The sequence below is a fragment of the Notamacropus eugenii genome, chromosome 6 (assembly GCF_028372415.1).
Source record: "Notamacropus eugenii isolate mMacEug1 chromosome 6, mMacEug1.pri_v2, whole genome shotgun sequence".
Lineage (NCBI taxonomy): Eukaryota > Metazoa > Chordata > Mammalia > Diprotodontia > Macropodidae > Notamacropus > Notamacropus eugenii.
Window position 1 is genome coordinate 192213169 of NC_092877.1, and position 19473 is coordinate 192232641.

The 19473-nt window shown below is 38.5% G+C and overlaps 1 pseudogene; it reads right to left on the bottom strand.

Annotated features, from left to right (window-relative positions):
* Positions 1-1587: 1587 nt before the first annotated feature.
* Positions 1588-2495, bottom strand: LOC140512230 (serine/threonine-protein phosphatase 2A catalytic subunit beta isoform pseudogene; annotated as a pseudogene).
* Positions 2496-19473: the final 16978 nt, after the last annotated feature.

A 19473-nucleotide genomic window follows, 5' to 3' on the forward strand; every position in this document is an offset into this window, starting at 1 on the left:
AGGAAAAATTGAGAAGGTAAATGAGAGAAAATCATGAAAAGCAAGTCAACAGCTTGCTAAAAGAGACCCCCAAAAATGCTGAAAACAATAACACCATTAAAATAGGCTAACTTAATTGGCAAAAGAGGTCCAAAAAGTCAATGAGGAGAAGAATGCTTTAAAAAGCAGAATTAACCAAATGGAAAAGAAGGTTCAAAAGCTCATTGAAGAAAACAGTTATTTAAAAATTAGAATGGAGCAGATGGAAGCTAATCACTTTATGAGAAACCAAGAAATTAAAAAAAAAAGCCAAAAGAATGAAAAAATAGAAGATAATGTGAAACATCTGGAATAGATCCAGGAGAGACAATTTAAAAATGATGGGACTACCTAAAAGCCATGATCAGAAAAAGAGCCTAGACATCATCTTTCATGAAACTATCAAGGAAAACTGCCCTGGTATTCTAGAACCAGAGGGCAAAAATAAATATTGAAAGAATCCACCAATAACATCCTCAAACAGATCTGAAAAGAGAAACTCCAAGGAACATTGTAGCCAAATTCCAGAGTTATCAGGTCAAGGAGAAAATATTGCAAGTGACTAGAAAGAAACAATTTGAGTATTGTGTAAATGCAATCAGGATAACACAATATCTAGCAGCTTCTACATTAAGGGATGGAAGGGCTTGGAATATGATATTCCAGAAGTCAAAGGAACTAGCATTAAAACCAAGAATCACCTACCCAACAAAACTGAGTATAATACATCAGGGGAAAAAATGGTCTGTCAATGAAATAGAGGACTTTCAAGCATTCTTGTTGAAAAGACAAGAACTGAATCGAAAATTTGACTTTCACACACAAGAATCAAGAGAAGCATGAAAAAGTAAACGGGAAAGAGAAATCATAAAGGACTTTCTAAAATTGAACTGTTTACATTCCTACATGGAAAGATAATATTTGTAACTCTTGAGACTTTTTTCTCAGTATTCGGGTAGTTGGATATATTATATATATATATATATATATATGTGTATATATATATATATATATATATATATATATATATATATATATGTATATATATATATATATATATATATATATATATATATATATATATATATATATATATACATAAATATATATAAATACACACACACGCACACACAGAGCATAGGGTGAGTCGAATAAGAAAAAGGTGATGAGTTTTGTCAAAGTTAGTTTGTGCATTTTCTTTAAACTTTAAACTTCAAATTCCATAATCTGTGCCAGTTAAACACCAAAACTAAAATTTGCATATTAATAAGCACAAAAGGAGATTGAGGTCCGAGTTACCTTTTCTTTTTTGAACAGTCCAGAAGAAAATAGACATTCCAAATATAGTTGACTGAATGACTGACTTAAGATGGGATTTGGAATGAGTTTCAGCCTCAGTGGGCTTGCTTAGTGCTGAGCGCACTATGGCACAATTTGGTCCATGATGGGTGCTGAGGCAGATACAGATCTCAGTTTGTTACACAAACATGTCTATTCTCATTGCATTGTTAAAAAACAAGATTCCAGGTATAATTCCAGGTATTTTTCATAGGTTTTCCCCAAAGCTGTTTATAGAGAGTAGTCTGGGATGTACCACATTATATGGGGCTCTTCACTTGAGTATGCAGGATCAAACTGAAGAAAGGAATATTTTAAAGTGTCATCTAGTTCCATGGTAGCAGCCTGGTTCCCACAACAGTAGCAGTAATTGAGTGCACTGAAAATGGTAACCACGTTCTGATGGTGATACCAATTTTATTCCTCCATCATAAGTTGGTGAGCACAGGAAAACAGTGTGAGGCCACTGGCATGGTTAAATATTTCAGAAATGTCCTGTCCAAATATGTAACTAGCCCCTCATAGAGAGAGGCCCCATCCACTACAATCATCCAGATTAAACCACAGCAGGTCACATATCAGGCCCTCTTACAGAACTTTTTACAGATGGTCCAGGGCAGGATGTGATCCAGATATATCAAAAGATGGAGAAAGGCCATTATGAAGGCAAAATATCTGTCTATCTATTAAAACTGTGGGTGAGAGATAATCAGATCAGTAAAAGTATTTCAAAATGTTGGCATTGCCATACTTCCTCAGGCATTCATCATAAAAGCCATACATTTGTGTGATTTGTTGTTTCTTGTGATTTCTCCTCAGTATCGTGATCTACTCTGGATAGCCCACCTTTAGTGATACAAGAAGAGTCACAGTCTCCACTGAGTAATAGCCTCTGTCCACATAGTCACCCATAAAAAGATAATTTGTATCTGGCAACTTTCCACCAATACCTAAAGAGTTCCATCAGATCATGGAACTGACTGTGGACATCATGTAACCTCTTGTAGGTTGGAACCTTTTGGGAGGATTTCCTTTGTCTTCTCACAGAGCATGCACACTTGATTCTCCTTTAAGTGCTCGCACCTGTTCAGCTGCTTCACCCACTGGTCTAGTTCCTTCATGAACATTTTGTCTTCCATGATGGTGGTGACCATGGCAGCAGTGACAGCAGCCACTTTGGCAGTGGCTAAGGATACTCCTGCTGGATCAGCCAGGCTAGACCTTGGCTCTGCCCCTATCCTGGCATGCCCCAGTGCAGGTTCCACCCACCATCAAGCCCTGTTACACCACACAAATCCTGCACCTGACACACCATGGGGCAGGAGCAGAGTAGAACACCAGGAGTCATGTTCTTAAGTCAGCTTTTTTAGTTCCTTTTCAATTTGGTCAATTCTACTTCTTAAGGAATTGTTTTGTTAAGTAGATTTTTTTCCCCCAACTTGACCAATTGTCTTTTTTAAGGAATTGTTTTCATTGGTGAATTTTTCTTCCTTTTTCAAGTGGTTGATTCTCTCTTGCATATCTTTTGTTTCTTTTCTCAATTTTTCTTCTACCTCTCTTATTTCACTTTTAAAATCCTTCTTGTGCTCTTCCAAGAAGGCTATTTGGACTTGAAACCAATTCATATTCCTATCTGAGGTTTCAGATGTAGGTATATTGACAATATTATCCCGTTCTGAGTTTGTGTTTTGATTTGCCCTGTCACCATTGTAACTTTCTATGGTCAGTGTTAGTTTTTGCTTCTAGCTTATCTATTTTTGTGTATTTTGGGGCTTTTAAAATTGAGTTCTGCTGGAGCACAGCGGGCGTTGTCCCAAGTTTCTTGTGCTGGGCACTCAAGGCCTGGGCACTGGCTTTCTGTGTTGAAGTCTCAGGTACTAGCAACTGGAGATTATAGGGGTTTGGCAGCTTACCTAGTGCTGAGCTGGGGCCCTACTGGTGGTGTCTGGTGTGTGCTGAGGCCAGGTAGGGTTTTTCTGCATTTCCCAGGGCTATACTAAAGCACATGTAGGTCTGGCCTGTTTGCTCTGGGCTGTGCTGGCACACCTGAAGGACCAACAGACAGAAGATGCCCACAGCCCTGGGCTGTATCAAATCACATTGAGATTCTCTGAGCTGAGGTCTGCAGATTTCCCTTGCTATGCTAAGGCATATGGTAAGGAGGAGGGTCCTGGTATTAGTGCTTACTTACTCCACTGTACTGGGGCTCAAGTTCCCCAACTAATTTTCTGAGGTGGGGCTTACTGTTGACTTGCTGGGGTTGTTCCTGTCCTGGACTGTGCTCCACTTTTGCCAGAGTGAGATGGACCTTTCTTTCCAATCCTTCAAGTCCCTGGGCTAAAAGACTGCTCCACCCTGTGTTTCCAGTGGCTTTGCTGTTCCCAGATTTGTTCTGAGGTGCTATTTTATGATTGTTCAGAGGTGAATGAGGGAGAATAAAAGTGATTTAGTGTTTACTCTGCCATCTTGGCTCCTGAAGTCCTGTCTTTTACTTTTCCATTTGTATCCTCAGAATTTAGCACAGAATTTTGTACACATGCTTGAGCTTAATAAGTCATTCTTTTCTTTTTCTATTTCTTCTTTCCTTTTTCTGTTCCTTCCTTCCTTCCTTCCTTCCTTTTACCATTTTTACTTAAAGTACAGCCCAATTTCCAGAGAGAACTGGAGAGACAGACACAAGAAGGTAGATAAACAGATAGAGGTAGCGAGGGACAAAGTAGAGAGGTAAGAATATAGACTCGCATACTTCCAAGGACTAAGAGAAAAGACAGTTGGAGATTAGTATCGTATCCATGCTATAGTATGATCTGCATGCTTCCACAAACATATTCATTCTTTCATTAAATGATGAATACACTTTCTAGATCCAAAACAGTTTCCACTTCAAGGTAGATATCAGAATTCTAGGCTTAATTTGATTCCCTCCCACAAATATTTACTAAGTATTTACTGTATGCAAAAGAAACATGAAAAAACTCTTCTAAATGCTTTACATTCTACTAGAGGTATGGAATATGTTCACAAATGTGCTAATACAGCCTAACCTGAGGGAAGAGTGACACTAACAACTGGGGATGGAAAACAGCCATGAAGTCACAGGAAGCTGGAGAGATGGAGAGATAAATACAACACAGAGAAGCACATGGCACATGAAGGCCTATTGGTAAGAACAGTGACAAGAATAGATGCTTGGGATCCAGTTGGAAGACTATTAGTTGGAAAACTAAGAGAATAAATAAATAAAGTCTGAATGGCTTTGTGAGTAGAGAGAAGGAGATTTGTACAAGAAACATGAAGGTAAAAAATGACAAGATTTGACAAAGATTTGGATGTATGGGGTCAACAGAACTAGAGAGTCAACAATGACACTGTAGTTTGAGCATGAATATCAGGAAAGATAGTGATGTGCTTTACAATTATAGAAAAGTTGGAAAATGGGTTTGGTGGAAAAGATGAGGTCTGTTTGGGACATGTTGAGTTTGAGATATGAGAAATGCCCTTTCCCTTTGTGTCTGCTTCATGTAAATCTATCTGTGTATCAAGGTCTAGTTCAATTGCTACCTGCTTCATGAATAAATTCCTGATCTCCACAGTCAAAAGTGATCTCTTCCTCCTCTGAACTCTAATAGCAAGGTGATTGTATTTCTTTTATGGACTTACCATCCATATCAAAAAGAGGAAGCCGAATTATGCAAAGAAAAGAAATGACAAGATTCCTTCATTGTAGACTATGCCTTAGAGTTCAGAAGAGGAAGAGATCGCTTCTTGCTGTAGATACAATGGGCAGAAGGTATTTCTAGAATAGAGAAATAATATGAGCAAAAGTAGGGATAAAAAAATTAAAGCATGATTTTGGAAAGAACAAATAACTTGGTTTAGCTGTATTTTAAGGTACGTTAGGAAATTAAAAAAAAAAAACAAAAAACATGTCCTTGGCCATTGCTAGAGGACAACATTTTAAATTCCAGGTCTCCCATTTTGAGTTCCCAATGTCCTGATTGGTGCGTACTTCTCGAGGTCCACAAGGCTGACTTGAACTACCATTTACTTGACTCCCTAGTCGTCTTCTTGCAAGCTCTATTCTGAGGAGCGCCAAGTTATCTGCTCACCACTCTCCTTTGCCTTTCCAGTTCTGGGACTACAATCAAATCAAATCTGCCATTGCTGCTGGAAAGTTTATTTTGATCTATTCCACAATGGTGCCATTTTCTAACCCTGCAACTTTCCAAAATATCTATCCTTGGGCACTACCCTACCCTATGTATTTTCTACCCCTATTAGAATGTAAGTTTGTTGAGTGTGGCAATTGTCTTAAATTTTGCATTTGTATCTCCATCATGTAGCATTCTTAATGAATGCTTTCTTTTTTCATTTCTTCTTTCCTTTCCCTTTTTTTCTTTTCTTCCCATTCATTGAATAATACTGTTTAAGCAGTAGCCAGGGCATGGCCCCTTCAGTGAGACCAAGAAAAAGAAAGGCATCAGACTGGGTATTTATAATCACTGTAAAGATAGGAGGGCCCAGAAGAGCCCTTAGACAGGGACCCATTAGTGTCCTAGCTTCAGAGTGCAGTAGGTTTAAGGGGAAAGAAAAGGGAAGGGAAGGGAAGAGAAGGGAAGGGAAGGGAAGGGAAGGGAAGGGAAGGGAAGGGAAGGGAAGGGAAGAAAACTGGCCAGTAAAACCCAAGTCAACTGCACATCTTTTGGCCATACAAATTTATCTTCCTTTGGAGAGGAGAAGGAAAGAAAGGGGGAGGCAGACAGGAGAGGAGGAACTGAATTACCCAGATAGCTGGGTCCCCATTCAGCCAGTTGCATCTATTTACAGGCCAAAAGATGCCCAGTTGACTTGGGTTTTACTGGCCAGTTTCCTTTCCCTTCCCTTCTCTTTCTATTCCTTTCCCAAAACCTTAAACCTACTGCACTCTGAAGCTGGGACACTAATGGATTCCTGCCTACGGGCTCCTCTGGGCCCTCCTAGCTTTAGAGTGATTATCAATTGTGACTGTTGCTGTTTCCTTCTCAGTCTCATGTCTTTCTTTTTCTTGGCCTCATTAAAGGGGCTATGCCCTGGCTAAAGCTTAAACAATCCTATTCAATGAATGAGTGTTACCTTACCTTAAGTGAGTACCTGCAAAGACCTTGGCCTAAAGGGCCCAAGGTCCCCAGTGCATCCTGGGTCATCTCCAGTCATCCAGAGGAATATCTGGTCATTGGACCCAGATGACTCTGGAGGAGAAGTGAGGCTGGTGACTTGCACAGCCCTCCCTCACTCAAAGCAAAGTTCAGTGTTAGTCATGTCATTATTTCTCTGATGGCATGGTCTTCTTTGGCAACAAAGGACAAACACAATTCCTTCCTTCCTTCCTTCCTTCTATGCCTCCATCTTTCCTTTCTTTCCTTGTTTCTTTTTTCTTTCCTTTCTTTTTCTGTATTTCCCCTTCCTTTCTTCCTTCATTCTTTTCCTTCTATCTTTCATTCACCTAAATAGTTTCTTGATGTAGTCAAGAGGACAAATCCCTGGGTTCCAGCTCACAGCAGCACTGAATTATGCTTTGAAATGGGTAAAACAAAGCCATAGACTAAGTGAAGTGATCTCCATCCAATGTTCAACCTCTTTTTCAAAGTTATATCACTCTACTCTGTATTATAGTTATTTGTGTAATTATTACAGTTATTTATGTAATTTCCCTCTTCTTCTCAATGGATTATAAATTCTGTCAAAGTATGATGTGTATTATATCTAGTTATATATCCCAAAAAGTAGGCCAATGTTCATAATGAATGTCTATCAGTAAGCAGAAAGTAAATAGGATTGAGTTGACAGAACTTGAATGAACCAGGAAATCATTGTCAATTTGCTGGGGGTCAGTGATCTGATTCCCTTTCTCATCCACTGGTTTAGACTGCAGGTAAAAGTTATTTCATAGCAGACACTATGTGTTTCTATCGCCTAACGTCATAGCCCAGAAGGTCTTTGCAAACTGTATCTTTCCTCAGCTGGCCCTATATAAGAAAGTGTTTGTCAATCAAGACATTGGACCATAGAATTAGTGTATATCCTGTCCTTGTGTTTCTGAGGAAACAAGGATCTTGTTTTCAAGGATGAGGTTGGCAGTAGAGAATGACTAATCTGTCTTTACCTATGGGTCACCGGAAAATAAATAAAACTGGAGAAGTAGTGTCACATGGTAAGCATTCTGGATCTGATAGCCCCATACTGGGCTAATAGCCTCTGAAAATGCAATTCTGAGGCTCCCTAGTCTCTATCAGCTAGGAAAGTAAAAACTTTCTTTGAACACTATAGCATTCTCCTAGAGCAAAATAAGGTTGTAAAAATTTCTGCACAGTCCAATGGATATGGAAATGAGTAATATCATGAAATTCACTCGAACCCCTTTCCGTTTGGCTTTGAACCCTAAAAATCAGTCTAAGGATAAAGAATATCTATGAATTTCTTTCTTACTTAAAGCAATGTATACATTTATGCAATATTCATTTCAGGACAACGCCAATATATTTAAACATATATCCTCCGTTATCTTTAAACAATGCGCTGCTCAATTGTCATATAAAGCAAAATATGTGATATAAAGCAATGAGGGGCCAGCACTATTTACGTAATATGCTCTGACTGCATTTGGTGGCTGATATTAAAGTCTTACCCAAGAAAATAAATTGGAAATGCCAATAATACTTTTCAGTGAATGTAAGAATGTAGAAAGGTCTAAACACATTCTGTTGTGTGCCAAATTTCCCCTGGGTGCTGTTAACCCATGAATCAGTTGCTGGAGATAGATACAGGGGCAGACATAGAGCTGCAAATCAGTATTGTCCTGAGTATAGAAATGAACTCTAGAACACCGGAAAAAACAGTAAATTGTGATGTTGGCCCCTGTGTATATAGTATTTATGCAGTCATATATCATATAAATATAGCCCAGACATACCAAAATAAACTTTAGTGTTGTGAAAGTGTATATGGTGAATTGTGCTTTGGGAGAAAGATGAAATAATTCTGTTACTGAAATCTATTCTTCCTCAGGCCACTATTTAAATTTTATTTTTTCTCAGTTTATCTTTTACCCAGTCTTCTATGTTTAAAGGAAGATTTTATTGAAGTTACTATTGGGACAAATCACTAGAGTAATAAAATGGTATCCCAGGCCTTCTAAGAGGTCATGAAAACGCTACTTAAATCTGTTGTTCCTTCTCTTGTTATACAAATCCACTAATGGCATCCTTCAAAGATGCATAGCTTATTCCAGATGGTTCATTATTTTATTACTATGTCAGGGTACATTTACTGGAAACATTATCTATACTATGCAATTAATATGAAAATCCATAGCCAGATATTTGATAAAATTGTTTTCATTTCCCATAGACTTTGTGTTTCTCTTTTCCAGCTCTAAAGACTGGTGTTTGATTTCATATAAGAGAGAGAAGACAATGAATAAAAATTCAAAGACCTTTTAATTTTGGAATCCCAGTATTCCCCATTTAGTCATTCAATTATCTGATTTGAAGGGGGAAAGGAAAATCTGTCTGGAGTCTAGATCAACCCTTGAAACATGAATTTTTGTAAATAGAAATTGAGAAACCAACTGAAATTTGGCATGGATTACTGTTTTGGGGTTTATTTTATTTTATTTTTTTGCTTTTGCCTTTTTTTAAGAGACTAAGGGTCAAGAGTTTAAACAACAAGTTAGTAAAATAAAATATTCATTTTGATCTCTCCAATTCAATGATAATCAAAACAATATATTCATTATACTCGTCCTGAATTCTATCTGCCTGAGTCCCTGTGCTGTTACAGTACAAAGATAAAGATTGCTGTGCTATTAGAGATAAGATGGACACCAGCTGTTCCCTTTCAGAAGAATTATAGAGGAAATCGTTTAACTGTATCATGAGGAGTTTAGGTTAGACATAAGGAAAGGTTTTCTGACAAAATGTACTATTTCTAAGAATACTCTAGGCTCTCCTGGAGGAGCCTCTAGATAGCCTGCCTAAAGGGAAACAAATAGAGAAAATGATGAGTTAAAGTATTTTCAAGTCTGATGATTCTAGGAGGCTGTCTAAACTCTTGCCCTGGGACAGATCCACTGAATGAATGAATTGAATGAATGAATGCAAAAGCATTAAGCATTTATTTGCCAAGCACTCTGATAAATTCTGGGGATAAGACATCTAAGTAATCCTGCCTTTAAGGAGACTACCTTCTAAAGGCAGCAGCAAAGCCTTGAGATCTGGTACCCAGGGAGCCTTATTTTGGCTCAGAAAATTACAGGAACGCTAATTGAAGCCATCAGGAAATAGACTAACATACTCTTTCCAGTAGCATTAGCAGTATTTATTTGATTATGGTTCCAGAATTGGGAAAAGGAGTAGGAGGGAATAGAGGTAACGAAATAGATGATACATACACACGTGTGTGTGTTTGTACGTATATATGTATGTATGTATGTATGTATGCTAGTGATGTGGCTTTGGAGAAGACCACAGGGTAGGTAGCAAAGGGAAGGGTGGCTAGAGTTGGCCTATATATAATGGATCACAGAAGACACTTACCAGTGGAGGCAGTCGCACCTTCAAGTAGGGGATCCAGAGCAGAAAAGTTAAGTCCTATAGGGCATGGTCTCTGATCAAAGAGGCAAGGTAGGTGTTTAAAAGACAGTGGGGAATTAAAGTGAAACATAGCTGAGGGGCATCAAGGCTGATACAGTGGGCCACACTTGAAGTAGTAATTCCTTGGGGGCCCCTGGGAGGGAATTCTGGATTTGAAAGAGCCAAGGCCTCCAGGGTATGGTTTTTGGTTCAGGTGTCAAGACAACTGGTGTGAAGTTGGGTAAAGAAGGAAAATACTGGGGAGAACTTAATAAACCTCACTGGCTTTCATTCCACAGTAACTCACTCACTCTGATGGCTTTCTGATCAAATTAATAATATTATTGCTTTAGGAAGGAGCAAGCTATTGGCCTGATCCATAATCTTGTTAAAAGATACCTTGGTGTGGGCCTTGCCCTGGTCAATGAGGAAAACTCAGGAAAAGTAAGGTAAAAGGATTGTATTAGCACATGAAAACAAGAAGCAGTTGTATGTGGCCAGTCCTGAATGGAACTTCCAACTGCTTTTTATAGAGTAAATGCTTTCCATGTAAAGGGAAAAGTATTCTGAATGGTACACATAATTATGAGGAGTTGGAATTGTCATCAAAGCTCCTCCCTTATTACAGTTTCATGGAGAGATAGTATTATTGCTCAAGCACAAGGTTATTTCTGGACTTCTGAAGGGTGACTGTGCATGTACTCAAGTTCTAAACAAGGACACTCAGACTAACTCAGCACAACTCCATCCACCATCCTCATAACTTCCCGGACTGAAATAATCTAGCCACAACTCATTTATGCGTATTATCTCCCCTTTTTATAAAGCAAGTTCCTTCAGGACAAGGTCTACTTTTTTTTGTATCTTTCATTACTTAGAGCTCAGTGTAGTATGTGACAAAGGTTAATCATTCAATAAATACTTTGTCATCATTCATTCATTCATTGTTTCATATGTAAGTCATTTTATTTAAGCCCCTTCCTTCGAAGAATGCCATGAAAGAATTCTACCCAGAGCCAAACCCCTAGGGAAACTGAAAACCTACCTGAACTCATTCCTTAATGTTTAACAAATTCCCACTCATTCATTCTCTCCCTATCCTAAAAATTTTGAACCCCAACTATCATAATCAAAACTCTTTCTTGAGATATCGTGTCCCTGTAATGTCCTTACTATTGATGGCAATTTCCTATAGTCAAAAGGTTTGTAAGCTTAATACCAGATCTATTCAATTATAGATTATGGGTAGGGGAACATCCGAGGTTGTCTAAAATTAAGCTATTAGGCACAGGACTTTAGATCAACAACAAGTTAGCAGCTTGTCTCTGCTTTTACATATCATTTGATAGCTTGTTAGCAAGGTCCAGCCTTTCCTACTCATCCCAACCATTTATTTCCTTGGTTCTATTGATATTCCCTGGAAATATCTAAGTCTCTGGGTTCTCCCTTCTCTGCCTAGGTTCCCAGTTTTCACAGAGCCCTGTGCCTTTAGTCCATTCTCTTGCTAGGGAAAAATAAGGCAAATTCTCCCACTCTGGGACATCCATTGCTTCCTCTGTTTCCTCTGCCTTTCTGTCTCCAAAAATAGATCTGATACTTCACAATCTCATCCCCATCACCTTTTGTAGCGGCAATGAGATATTCACAGAGAATACTACGGTTATAAGAATACTCAGCGCAATTCTGAAACCCAAAATACAACAGATTCTCCACATGGAAGACAGAACCAAAACATTTATTCACACACTTGAAGGTCAAATCCATCATAGTAACAAAAATCTATACACAATAACAATTCGGAGAACAACACCATCTCCAAGCCTTCCCTCTGCTAAGCTTCCCACAAACCAGCTCCATTAAACAAATTGCAATTATTTTCACTCATACTAGCCAGCAGCCTGCATCCTTCCTAGCTCTGACTGGTCTCTCACTAATTTCCTCTCGGCTCTGCTCCAGCTCTGCCTCTTCCTGTTCTACCTGTTCAGCAAACTCCTTCCACCACAGGCTCCATATGACTCAGACTCATGTGACTCAGGCTTCCATGTGACCCAGGCAGGTCACATGGGCTTATTAATGAATAAGAAATATCTCCCCATTTAAATCACCATTACACATAGATAGAATATTGGGTCTGGAATCAGGAAGACTCATCTTCTTGAGTTCAAAACTGACCTCAGACATTTGCTTGACTATGTGAACCTGGACAAGTCACTTAACTCTGCTTGTCTCAGTTTCCTCATCTATAAAATATGCTAGAGAAAGAAATGGTAAACCACTCTGGTGTCTTTGCCAAGAAAACCGAAAGTTGGACATGACTAAAATGACTGAAGAACAATAAACATTTATATAGTTATGTGCCAGGTTGTTGGTTTTTTTATTTTGTTTTATTTTACAAATATTATCCATTTAATCCTCATAGCAACCCTGTAAAGTAGGTGTTATTATCATTCCTATTTTACAGTTGACAAAACAGAGTCAAACAGATGATAAGTGACTTCGCCAAGGTCACACAGATAGTACCTGAGATCACGTTCGAACTCAGGTCATCCTGATTCCAGACTCAGTGTTTTATCCACTGTACTATCAACTACCTCTAGGAATTACTCAATAATGTCTCTTTTGAGGTTTATTCAATCCACATCTACCTCCTACTTAAAATTTTGATAGCTGTGGTCTACCAACCTCCAAGACTTGTTTTTTTAGTCAGTCTCATCTGACTCTTTCGGATACACTCCACTATCTATTTTCCACTATGTCTCAAAGTCTGTCCAACTTCAGGTCCATTGATTTTAATACTATCCATGGGATTTTGTTGGCAAAAATACTAAGAGTGGCTTGCCATTTCCTTCTCCTTTTGTTAAAATTCTCCACTATGACCTGTCCGTCTTGGGTAACTCTATTCAGCATAACTCAAAGCTTCATTGAGCTACACAAGCCCTTCCACTATGACAAGGCAGTGATCCAAGGGTAGCCTCCAAGACACTCCCCTTCTTTCCTCAGTGAGTTCAATGCCTAACTCCCAGTCTTTCTCCACTTCTCATCTCCTGCCCTCTTACAAGGAGACTTTAGCATAAGTACTGATAGTCCCTCAAACCCTAACTGTTCAATTCCTGAACTTACTAATTTCTTATGATCTATATACCCCTCCACCCCACCTACACAAGGTGGTAATATCCTTAATCTTGCTACCACCTATGAATGCACCATTTCCATGTCCCTGAATCCATAAATTCTCTTATCTAATAATAATCTGTAAGTAATTTCACTTTTCCCTCTCCCTAGCAACCCAAAATCTTGTTCTTTTTCTTTATAATGACTTCCAGTCCCTCAGCTCCTACTTTCTTTCTTAGCCATCACCCTTTTCACTGACTACACCCTCTTTTCTTCCCCATCTCAGTGAACCAGTTCAATACTACACTGGTCTCTTCTATTGAATATTTTGATCTCTTATTTTATCATTCCTACATTAATCCTGTATTTCTTCTGTCCTCTGTAGCTAAACTCCTCCAAAAAGACTGTCTACAATAGGTGTCTCCACTTTCTCTTCTCTCACTCTCTTTTTAACCCCTTACAATCTGACTTCTGATGTTATCATTCCACTGAAACAACTCTCTCCAAAGTTACTAACGATCTTAGTTGTCAAATCCAATGGTCTTTTTTTTTTCATTTCTCTTTATCCTTACCTTTCTGTAGGCTTTGACCTGTTGATCACTCCTCTCCTTGATATTCTCAAATCTCTGGGTTTTCAGGATACCATTCTCTCTTACCTAACTGATTGCTCCTTCTCTGTCTCTTTTACTGGATCCCAGGGGTCAAAACTAAGTTCTTTTCTCTTTTTTCTCTATATTACTTCATTTTAATGATCTCATCCTCTTTCATGGATGGATTTAATTACTGTAGCTATGGTGATGATTCTCAAATCTATCTTTTAATGCCTCAGTCTCTCTGCTGGCCTCCAATCTTCAACTGCCTTTGAGACATCTTGAATTAGATGTCCAGTAGATATCTTAAACTCAATAGGACCAAAACAGAACTTATCATCTTTCCCCTCAAAGCCTCCCCCCTCCTAACTTACCTACTACTGTAGAGCACAACATCATCATCCCATTCTCTCAGTCTCAAAACCTAGGAGTTTTCATGGATTCTTCTTTATTGCTCTTCCTCCATATCCAAGCTGTTGCCAAGGCCCAGTGGCTTTACCATTGTAAGCACTCTAGAATATACCCTCTTCTCTCCTCTAAACCTACTACCACCATAGTGTAGGATGTTATTACCTCACACTTTGATTACTATAATAGTCTGCTAACATGACCACCTACCTCCAGTCTTTTACCTCTCCAATTCATTCTCTGTTCAGGTACTAAAATGATTTTCCTACAGTTCAAGTCATGTCAATTCTCTCCTACTTGCATATGGAATAAACTCCAGTGGCTTCCTATTTGCCTCCAGAAAAAAAATATAGAATGCTGTTTTTGACATTTAAAGCCCTTCATAAATTAGCCCCCTCCTACCTTTACAATCTTCTTACAGCTTATGTGTTACCTTGTATTCTTTGTTCCAGTGACATTGTACTATACTGATCCGCAAACAAGACATTCCATCTTTCAGTTCTGTGCTTTTTGTATGGCTTCTCCCTATCTCTGAAATATTCTACCTCCTCCACTCTGAATATTGACATCCCTGGCCTCCTTTTAGTCTCATCTAAAATCTTACCTTCTACAGGAAACCTTTCCTAACCCTGCTTAACTCCAGAGCCTTACTTCTTTGCATTATTTCCTATTTATCCTGCATATAGGTTACTTTGTATCTATTTGTTTTCATGTTATCTCCCCCATTAGACTGTAAGCTCCTTGACGGCAAGGATTATCTCTTGCCTCTTTTTGTATCCCTAACACTTAGCACAGTGCCTGGCATTTAATAAAGGTTGACTGAGAGACTGATCTTGTCCTACTAAGTCTCTGCCTTGATCACTCCCACCATCTGCTGCCTTTTTTCCCAAATACACGTTGCTGAATGAAACTGGAAAAAATAATGAAGAAAGTAATCCACTATATATTTATATTACATAACTTCAATTAAGTCCTCACTGCTATAAGGCAAACTTTTGCATCTCCTTAATTAATTTGCTATCCCACTCTTCACAGTGGCTCTTCCAAAAGTTTTCCTATCTCATCAGACCTCTCCTAGTTCCTCCTTAGTTTAACATCTCGAATGAGAACCTTGGGCATAACATAGATTCAAGCATTGCATACCACATGCATATGAATATTGCAATATTCTTCACTTTCCATAGTTATTGAATATTTCACTGAAAAATGTGAGATCTTTTGCTCCTCTCTTCATTTCAATCACTTCGATGCCTTATTTAATAGGAAAAAGTAGCTTTTCTTCACCAGCCAAGTCTCTCTACATGCTCTTAATTCCATCCTTTCTCATTCTATCTTACCAGCTATCACCCTCATTCTCTCATTTACATTCAATCTCTCCTTGTCTACTAACTGCTTCCCTAATTCTTATAAACATTCCCATGTCTTCCTCAACCTCAGAAACCTAACCTGATACCACCTCATACCTATCAGATTGGCTAACATGGCAGAATGCTAGAGAGAATATAAAAAAGTAGGGACACTGGTGTATTGTTTGTAGAGTTCTGAACTGCTCCCCACCATTCTGAAGAACAGTTTGGATCTATGCCCAAAGGGCTATAAAAGTGCGCATACTTTTTGACCCAGAAATACTGCTACTAGGTCTATATTCCAAAGAGAGCAAAGAAAAGGGCAAAGGATCCATCTGTACAAAAATATTTATTGTAGTTTTTGTTTTTGTTTTTGTTTCGTTTGGTGTCAAAGACTTGAAAATTGAGGGGATGCGCATCAACTGAGGAATGACTGAGTAAGTTGTGCTATATGATTGTAATGGAATACTATTGTGCTATAAGAAAGGAGCAGTACGCTTTCTTGAAAACTTGGGAAATCTTATGTGAACTAATGCAAAGTAAACTGAAGAAAACCAGGAGAACACTGTATCAAAATTAAATATTATAAGGATGATCAATTGTGAAAGACTTAGCTGTGGGGTGGGCTGGGACTTGCAGCCTCGAGGCTACATGTAGCCCTCTTGGTCCTCAAATGTGGCCTTTTGACTGGGTATTAACTAAATAGAACAAATCCCCTTTGTCAAGGGCCACACTTGAGGACCTAGAGGGCCACTTGTGGCTTCAAGGACACAGGTTCCCCATCCCTGTCTTAGCTACTCTGATCAAGACCATGATCCAAAACAATTCTAAAGAACCCATGATGAAAAAGCACCTCTAGAGAGAGAGGACTGATGAACTTTGAGTGCAGACTGAAGCTGATTTTTTCAGTTTATTTTTCTTTTTTGTATGTTTTCATTTGCAATATGGCTAATATGGAAATACATTTTGCATGACTTCACATGTACAATTGATATCATACTGCTTATCTTCTCAAGGGTTAGAGGAAGGGCAAGAGGGAGAGAACTGAAAACTCAGAATGTTTAAAAACGAATGTGAAAAATATATAGTTGGGAAATATTTAATGAAATAATTTAAAATATGTATCTTTTTCAGACATTCTTGTATCTCTTTTGTGGCTAGCTATATTCCTTGAGAAAGCCTTCTATAAAAGATGCCTTTGCTTCATTTCCTCTCACCCTCAACTTTCCATAGTCTTGTTTCTGACCCTAGTATTTCTCTCCAAATGACATCCTAATTGCTAAATCTAATGGCTTTTTCTTAATTCTTATCCTTCTCAATCTTTCTGCGTCCTTTAACACTGTCAGTAGCCCTCTTCTCCCTAATAAGCTCTTCTTTTATGACACTACCCTGTTCTGCTTCTTTCTACCTGATGCTTTTTTCTTCTGTCTCCTTCACTAGCTCTTTGTCCACATGACCCCTACTGTCCTGGTCTTTCTTCTTTCTCCCTCCATACTATTTCTTTTAGTGATTTTGTCACCTCCCATGGAGTCAGTTGTTATAACTATGCTGACACTTTTCAAATCGACTTATTCAGCCCTAACCTCTCTCTTTACCTCTAGTTGTCAAAAGTTCACAAAAAGCGCTTGCCATACAGCAGAACAGAAACATCACAGTCAAGTAATCTGTTAAAGTAAAAAAAATTTCCACATGATAAAGTTTTCTCTTATTGTTAAGACCAGGAAAACTCTTCCCTTCTATACTTCCAGTCTGCTTACTTTCCCTACTTTTCTCCAAGTGTTTCTGTTCTCCATCCCAAAGACTTTACCCCATCATCTTCTGTCCTCAACAGTTAATTTAAAAGACTATTTTGGGGCCTCTTGACCTAGACATGTTTCCATATTGCCCCAAGAGCAACATTTGCTAGTTATGGTTCTATAATAATTGAATTTGAACTAAAAAGTGAGAATTGGTTCTAAGAGATATTGTAAAAGATGAATTCATAGTTTGGTAACTGATTGGCTCTGGATATAAGAAACAACGAAGAGTCAAAGATGACCCCAAGTTTTGAGCCTGGGTGACTATGAAAATGAAATTACCATAAGGAATCAAGCGAGTATAACATATCATTATATTTGGTGACCAAATAGTTCCTTAAGGTATAATATATTCACAATAATGAGCTGGGGAAAAAAAATTCCTCCTAACAGCTTTAAGGCATCTGGGTTTTCGTTCCTGGATTACTGTGTGGTTTTAGGTAAATCATTTCACATCTCTGGGCCTTAAGTCTTCCTAGCTTAAAAATGAGTGAGTAAGGTTCCTTTCAGTTAGAAAATTCTATGGTACTTTGATTCTAAATAGTAACATCATTCATCAGTCCTACCAGCAAAGACTTTAATATTATCTGGTAATTGCAATAATAAATGCCTTACACTATTTTAAATCATTATTTCTTGCAGACCATTAAGAAACTGGTAAGAAGGCCATTTGAAAATGATGCTAAATGTAAATGGCCTATGACAACAGCCCCTGGTGTCCTGCTGACAAATGATGATGTCACTGCGACAAGTCCTCAGCGCCCAGTAATCACTCCTTTATTCATGAGTGTATGGAGTTTGACAGGTACCTGATCTGAATGCAAATAACAGCCCGAATATTCACCCAAGCTGCAAAGCAAGGCCTGTGCTCTGGATAAATGCGTGCTGCTACAAACTATCTGCAGAAATAATTAATTCAGCTTCTGTTGACCCTCAGGCTGTGTTCTCGCTGCCACACCAACTGGAGCTCATTCGCAGAATTCAAAACGAGGTTAAATGATTGAAATGGGGCTTGAAGGTCCTTATCTTGCAGGGTGAAGCGGTGAAAGGCATTAATGTGGCAGACTGAACAGTGTAAGTCTTGTAAAAGCAACCCAATAACCTCTGGCAGTCCTTCTGTAACTCTGCATACAGGTTTGTTCCTTGTATCCTTAAAAGCAGACAGGGATTGAGTAGACAGGAAGTCGAGATCAGTGGTTTCTGGAGCAGAATTCTAAAGGATAGAGAAGCCCATTCAAAGTGGTAAATACAAGAAGCTCCGAAATATTAAGAGGCTTAGATTCAAAAGACGGAAAAAGAATGGAAAAGGAAGAAAAGAAACTTTGAAGATTGTCAGCCTCTAAGAGTATCTCTCTAGCTTTCTATAGACAACAGGATGAGAATCATCCAATACATTAAGAATACTTGAATTTTCAATAATTTTGTATAATAAGAAGAGAAAATGCTATGATTATCATAGCTGACATTTACATGGCTGATCAGGTGCTTTTCCTGTCACACCTCTGTGAGGTAGGAAGTGCAAGTAACTAATTCCCTTTGAACAAGGTGAAGGCGCTGAGGTTAAATGATTTGAAAAGGGACACACAAGTTATAAGTGTCAGGATTGAATCCAAAGGACCAAAACATAGTAGAAATATCACTGGAATTGGATCCAGGAGAACTGGCTTTTAATAACAGCTTTGCAACTCATTATCTGATGGACCTTAAACAAGTCACTCCTCAGCTTTGCAGTGCCTCAGCTTTCTCATCTGTAAATTAAAGGAGTTGGCCTAGATGATTTCTTAAACTCTACATTCATGTGATCCTATACTTACAAGTGAAACTGCCTACAGTCTTCTTTAATGACTATTTCTAGTATGATCACTGAAAAATATTATTCAACTTCACTGAAGCTAGAAAACATACATTTCTTATGCACCTATTATATGCCAGGTGCTAGGGATGCAAAATTAGAAGTTAAACAGTCACTGCCCTAAAGGATCTTACATTGTAATGTGGAAGACAACATTTGAAGGCACCAGTATTTCTGTCAAGACTTGAGCTGGTAGCCTTGCATGGGAGGCCCAAGTTGTTAAATATCCTGTTGAGTTCTTTTTGCTTACAGCTCAAGAAGAAATGAAGCTAGCAGGAGAACTAAAGGAAGGACTTTTCTACTACCAGAGGTTTTTTTTTTTTTAATTTCTCTCAAGAGAGGAAGGCAAAGACCAAGAAGAGGATGCCAGAGTCACTTCTCTCTCACCCGAGAGTCAGCAGTATC